This window comes from Acomys minous (genome assembly GCF_964271855.1).
Source record: "Acomys minous genome assembly, chromosome: 10".
Lineage (NCBI taxonomy): Eukaryota > Metazoa > Chordata > Mammalia > Rodentia > Muridae > Acomys > Acomys minous.
Window position 1 is genome coordinate 34,675,765 of NC_140491.1, and position 5,882 is coordinate 34,681,646.

The 5,882-nt window shown below is 50.3% G+C and overlaps 1 pseudogene across 1 annotated transcript; it reads right to left on the bottom strand.

The window, feature by feature from the left end:
- Nucleotides 1–2,118: 2,118 nt before the first annotated feature.
- LOC311606519 (small ribosomal subunit protein uS17-like) lies at nt 2,119–5,592 on the bottom strand (annotated as a pseudogene). The gene is made up of 2 exons: nt 5,380–5,592; nt 2,119–2,611 (listed from the first exon to the last, which is right to left on the bottom strand). The product of its transcript is annotated as a small ribosomal subunit protein uS17-like (transcript).
- Between the last annotated feature and the right edge of the window lie 290 nt (nt 5,593–5,882).

Below are 5,882 nucleotides of genomic sequence, written 5' to 3' on the forward strand. Positions count from 1 at the left end.
CAGGGCCAGGACTCTCTAGTCTCCTGGGCCAGAGCCATATTCTACAAGGTGCTCCCTGGGACTGTGCTTCCAAGAATCCAACCTCAAGCACAGTATGAGCAAGACGTGGTTTTTCTCCTCCTCCCTGAGATCTAGAAACTTCCACCTGGCTGTGGCATCCATGGAGGGGGGTGGTGCCACAGTGTACATAGAAGAGCCACTAGTGCCGTGAGGTGCCATGTCCAGACCTGCTCAGGCTGATCCGCTAACCACTTTGTGCCCTACATGAGTGAACATGGCTGCTCCTTGTGATTCATGGGAAACTGAGGTCCATGCCGATGGAGTGTGGTCCCTGTCCCAAGGAACTCTGCTAGACCAGGGAACCCAGCTGTGAGCCCTTGCTGCTTGGCAAGAGCACAGAAGGAAGCAGGAAGGAGGACGCAGACAGCTTCCACACGAGGAGAAGAGGCAGGAGGAGCTGGGGTTGCGAGATGAGTTTGGGGGACAGGAGGGAGTTTATCTACGTGAGTCTACAGTGTCTCCCAAAGCCATAGGTCAGGAGCACGCTACAGGAGGAAGTGTGGTCTTTGAGAGAAAGAAAGCAAGAGCATCTGGCCTCTGCTCCTCCCAGCCTCTCGGTAAGTGCTCTTTACATGGCTTTAAGCTAGAGGATGGGATGGACAGAGGTGCAGGGATTCACACCAAGTCCCGAGTCCTGAGTGACTGCTGCAGGCCTCTTCCCTCTTCCTATCTCAACTGTCTTGTCCCCAGCCACAAGCCTTGTGTCAGTCCTTAAAAAGGAACCTTCCAGGCAGTGCACACCTTCAGGCAAGGCAGGCAGGTTTCTGTGAGTTTGAGGCCGGCCTGATCTACAAAGCAAGCCCAGGACAACCAGGGCTACACAGAGAAACCCTGTCTATAAAAAACAAACAAACAAACAAACGGGAACCTTCCAGAAAGGTTTAAAGCCTTTTCCTCACAGACAGTGTGGCTGAGCTCCTCACTGAACTTGGTCTTACGAGGTGACATAACTAGGTTTCTGGCAATGAGACCAGAAGGGAACTTGGAAGATTTTGTCAGATGCTTCTTCCCTGTTGGCCAGATTGTTGACATGAATTCAGGTTGATTGGCAGGCTCTGCGTACAGTAACTATGGGGTGGATTGCCAGTTGGGTTATCTGGCAGCCTAAAGAGGCCTGTCGGCTCAGTACCAGACAGGTGTGTCCAAGTCATAGGTCCCAAGTTTCTCTTCCATTTAAGAAGTACAAATTGTGTGTTGTTATTTATTTGTTTATTTCACATTTGCATCCTGATTGCAGTTCCCCTCCCTCTTCTTCTCCCAGTCCCTACCTCCATTTCCCCTTTGTCTTCTTGACCCCTCTGGCTCCCTCAATCCTTGCCCCCCACTCTTCCACAAGACTCCCCAGCCTCTGCCTACTGTTTGGCTGTGGGTCTCTGCATTTGTTTCCATCGGCTGCTGGGCGAAGCCTCTCAGGAGACAGTCATGCCAGGCTCCTGTCTGCAAGCACAGCAGAGGAGCACTGTTAAAAGCAGGTGATGCCTGGAGCTGGAGAGGGTCGTACTCATGTTTCATACGTTCAAACTGCAAAACCACGTGTAAAGCAACCGCCTCTTACGTGTGGACTCTTGTGTGCTTGGGTGCACGTGTATAAGGTATGTGTACAGGCTGGAGAACAGCCTTAGGTGTTATTCTCAGGGACACTATTCATCTCTGCTGTGACAGGGTCTCTCACTGTCCTAGAACTTGACAATTAGGTTAGGCTTGGTGGCCAGCGAGCCCCAAGGACCTGCCTGTCCCTGTCTCCCCAGTGCTGCGGTTACAGGCATGGACACCACGATGGTATATTTTCCTTTTGGTTTTTTTTGTGTGTTTGTTTGTTTTCTCTGTGTCACCTTGGCTGTCCTGGACTCGGCTTCCAGCACCTGATTTCTAAGACCGGAGACTTATTTTTTAAGCTAATAAAGTACCTAAAAAGTTAAAAATTCTGAGCACCACCATATTTTAGATGCTCCGGGTGGGAAGGCAGGCTTCCAAGAATGGGTAGGCGGGGCTCAGATCCTTAGGCTCCGCCCATGCTGCCTTGCACCTTTGGCCATATTTTTCTTTTGTTAAAAGTTGGAAAATAACTTTATTTGTTCTGAGGAGCAGGCCAGAGCCCCCTCAGAACTTCTGAAATGATTTCTTGGTGCCAGTAGCCTTGGTGACCTTGAGCACATTGAATCAAATGGTCTTGCTCAGGGGCCTGCACTCTGCCACGGTGACAATGTCGCCAATCTGTACATCCCGGACACAGGGGGACAGGTGCACAGATGTGTTCTTGGGGTGCTTCTCAAAGCGATTGTACTTCTGGATATAATGGAGATAGTTCCTGCCGATGACAACGGTCCTTGGACCTTGGATGGAGACATTACCAGTGAAGGGGCATTTCTTCTCTATGCAGGTGCCCAAGATGGCCTCCTTAGGCATCTTGAAGCCTAGACCAATATTTTGTAGTAACGAGGGAGTTTTCCCTTGCCAGTTCCTCCCAGCAAAACACGTTTCCTGTTTTGAAAGATTATAGGCTGCTTTGGTAAGCATGCTCCATCTGAATGTCCACCGTCTTCCTGGCAACCTGAGAATAAGCTCACGATGGTATTTCTACATAGATGCTGGGGACTCGAACTCAGGTCTTCAGGCTTACACGGTTTTACCAACTGAGCCATATCCTCAGCCCAAGCAACCATTTTAAAAGTAAAGCATACAAGCACAGAGATACAAACTTGTTACATATTTTAAAATATCTGTACCAAACTTCTTTCATTTGAATGCAGGCTACTTGGTGTACTTTATGGAATTCAGTAACTTTTAGTAACAATGCAGTTGTTAAAAAATTAATGGATTTACAGATACAATGTCCTCCATGAATCAAGAGTTCAAAATGGAAAACAAAAGCTCAAGAAAGAAAGAAAACAGGAAAAACAAAAAGGTATGTGGGCTAACACAGGAGAGGGACACACAGCTGGGCCCTGTGCCTCCCCCAAGAAACACACTGAGTGAGGGCATGAGCACAGCCTGCCCAGTGCAGGAGGAGGCACACACTGGGGAGCGCATGAGCACAGCCTGCCCAGTGCAGGAGGAGGCACACACTGGGGAGGGCATGAGCACAGCCTGCCCAGTGCAGGAGGAGGCACACACTGGGGAGGGCATGAGCACAGCCTGCCCAGTGCAGGAGGAGGCACACACTGGGGAGGGCATGAGCACAGCCTGCCCAGTGCAGGAGGAGGCACACACTGGGGAGGGCATGAGCACAGCCTGCCCAGTGCTGGCTAGTATGAAGCGTGGGCACCATCTAGCTCTGAGAAATGCCATCCTGAAGTGGGAAAGAACCAAGACAGGGGAAACCACAGGCAAAGGGGACCAACAAACACTCCTGGCACTAAGAATGGGATAAAAACTACAATACAGGGCTGGAGAAATGGCTCAGTGGTTAAGAGCACTGCCTGCTCTTCCAGAGGACCCAGGTTCAACCCCAGCACCCACATGGAGGCTCGTAGCTGTCTATAACTTCAGTTCCAGGGGATCTGATGGCATCTTCTGGCCTCTGGGCACCATATGCATGTGGTACATACACACAAATGGAGACAAAGCACTCAAAACACCTAAAATAAAAAAAATCTTTCTTAATTAAAAAAAAAATCACTTGTATGAATGTGCGTCTGTGTGGAGGTACGTGTACACATGTGCAGATGCCCTCAAAGGCCAGAGGAGAGTTTTGGAAACTCCAAAGCTGGAGTTTCAGGCAGTAGTGAGCTGACCAAAGTAGGTGCTGGGAACTGAACTTGGGTCCTTTGCAAGATCAGTACAAACTTTTTTTAAAAATTTATTTATTTTTATTTTATGTGCATTGGATGTCTACGGGTGTCAGATTTTCAAGTTACAGACAGTTGTGAGCTGCCATGTGGGTGCTGGGAATTGAACTAGGGTCCTCTGGAAGTATAGTCAGTGCTCCCAACCACTGAGCCATCTCTCCAGAGTTCAGAGGATTGTTTTTTTTAGATGTTTACAGAATAATACATGTTTCAAAAAGCACAGGCCCAGGGGAGGGAGACGGCTGCATATGTAGCTGCTTGTTTGTCAAGCACAGGGACCTGAATTCAGATCTTCAGGTCTGAGAAGAGGGACACAGTGCACACACGCCTGCAATGCCAGGACAGGGGAGGTGGGGGTGGTGAGGGAAGACAGAAATAGGTGGATCCCAGGGCTTATTGGCCAACCAGTCTAGCCAAAGGGTGAGCTTCAGGTCCAAGGAAATATCCTATCTCCAAATATAAGATGGAGAACAATTGAGGAAGACACCCAACATTGTACACACACACACACACACACACACACACATGCACACATGCACGTACGTACACACACACACGCATACACATATGCACACACAAATTTTAAAAGGAAAAATTTATAGAGGCCAATTAGCACTGACACTCTAAGCGTAAAGAATCCAGGCTCGCTGGGTGTGGTGGCGCATGCCTTTAATCCCAGCACTTGGAAGGCACAGCCCCAGGCAGATCGCTGTGAGTTCGAGGCCAGTCTGGCCTGCAGAGCAAGTCCAGGACAGCCAAAACTACACAGAGAGACCCTGTCTTGAGAAACCAAAAAATAAAAAATAAATAAAATTAAAAAAAAAATCCAGGCTCTAGGGGCATATTGACCGCCACCCCCCACCCCACCCCAAAAAGGAAAGAAAATAAAGCAGCATTGATTCAGCCATACAGAGGAAAGCCAGGCTTCCTCGGTGACTCCAGTGGAACAGGACAGATGGTTTAAGTGTCCTTCTGAAAACTGTGCCCAGACAAGACCTTTCTAAAGTGACCAACAGATGCTTCCAAGTTCCCTGCCACAGCCAAGTTCAGACCGTGAACACGGCAAGAAGATGCTGGCTCCCCCTGAGTGTGGGGAAACCCTGACCACCCTTGAAAAGGTGGCCCGAGGGCAGAACAAGAGTACAGAGACTGGGCACTGTGCCTGCCAACCAGGGCCTGAAACAGGTGCTGGCAGCAGGCAGAGCCATTGACTTCCCTGCCCCAGCGGAAGGGAGGACAAGGAGCAAGAGGAGCCAGGGTGGTCACAGAGGAGAGAGGGCTGGAGGAGCTGAAAGTGATTTCAGAGAGGGTGGCCTTGCCACAGGCTGGGGAGAGAGGGCTCAGCATACGTAGGTCCCACTGCTGGAGAGTACACACAGACAGCTCACATCTGACCTGTCAAATAATCCAGGCCGGAGGGGACAGGTCTCCCACTTGCCTCAGCTCTCTCTAGGAGGTTACTCTCCTCTGTTGGAGCACACAGAGATCCTCTTATTTTTCTGTTCCCTGACCCAGGCTGGTGTCCCCGTACTGCCACCGAGAGCTCCCACTCCACAGCTGATGGCTGTGGAAAGGTGAGAAAGGAGGAATCGTAGACACCTGCCAGGGTGTGCCTCAGAGTCAGAAAGCCTGCGCCTTTGGCCAAAGACAGTGGCTCTGGCATCTCACAATCCTCATATCCTGGCCACAGGCCTAATATCCAGTAAGCCCCACTGCCAGAAGCTGCTGGGGGCTGTCTAGGCATCTTGGTCATACACAGCAAGCAGCAGCTGCAAAACAGCAGTGACAAGGCATGGGACTGTCCCCACACATCCACAGAGTTAGGACCCCCTTTCTCTTGATCCTACAATTCCAGAGCTGAGCAAGACAAAATGTGAGGGCTCCCAAAACACAGAATGGGAAACAGAATGGCCCAGCACCCTACCCACTAGTGTACTTGGCTCAGCACCCTACCCACTAGTGTACTTGGCCCAGCACCCTACCCACTAGTGTACTTGGCCCAGCACCCTACCCACTAGTGTACTTGGCCCAGCA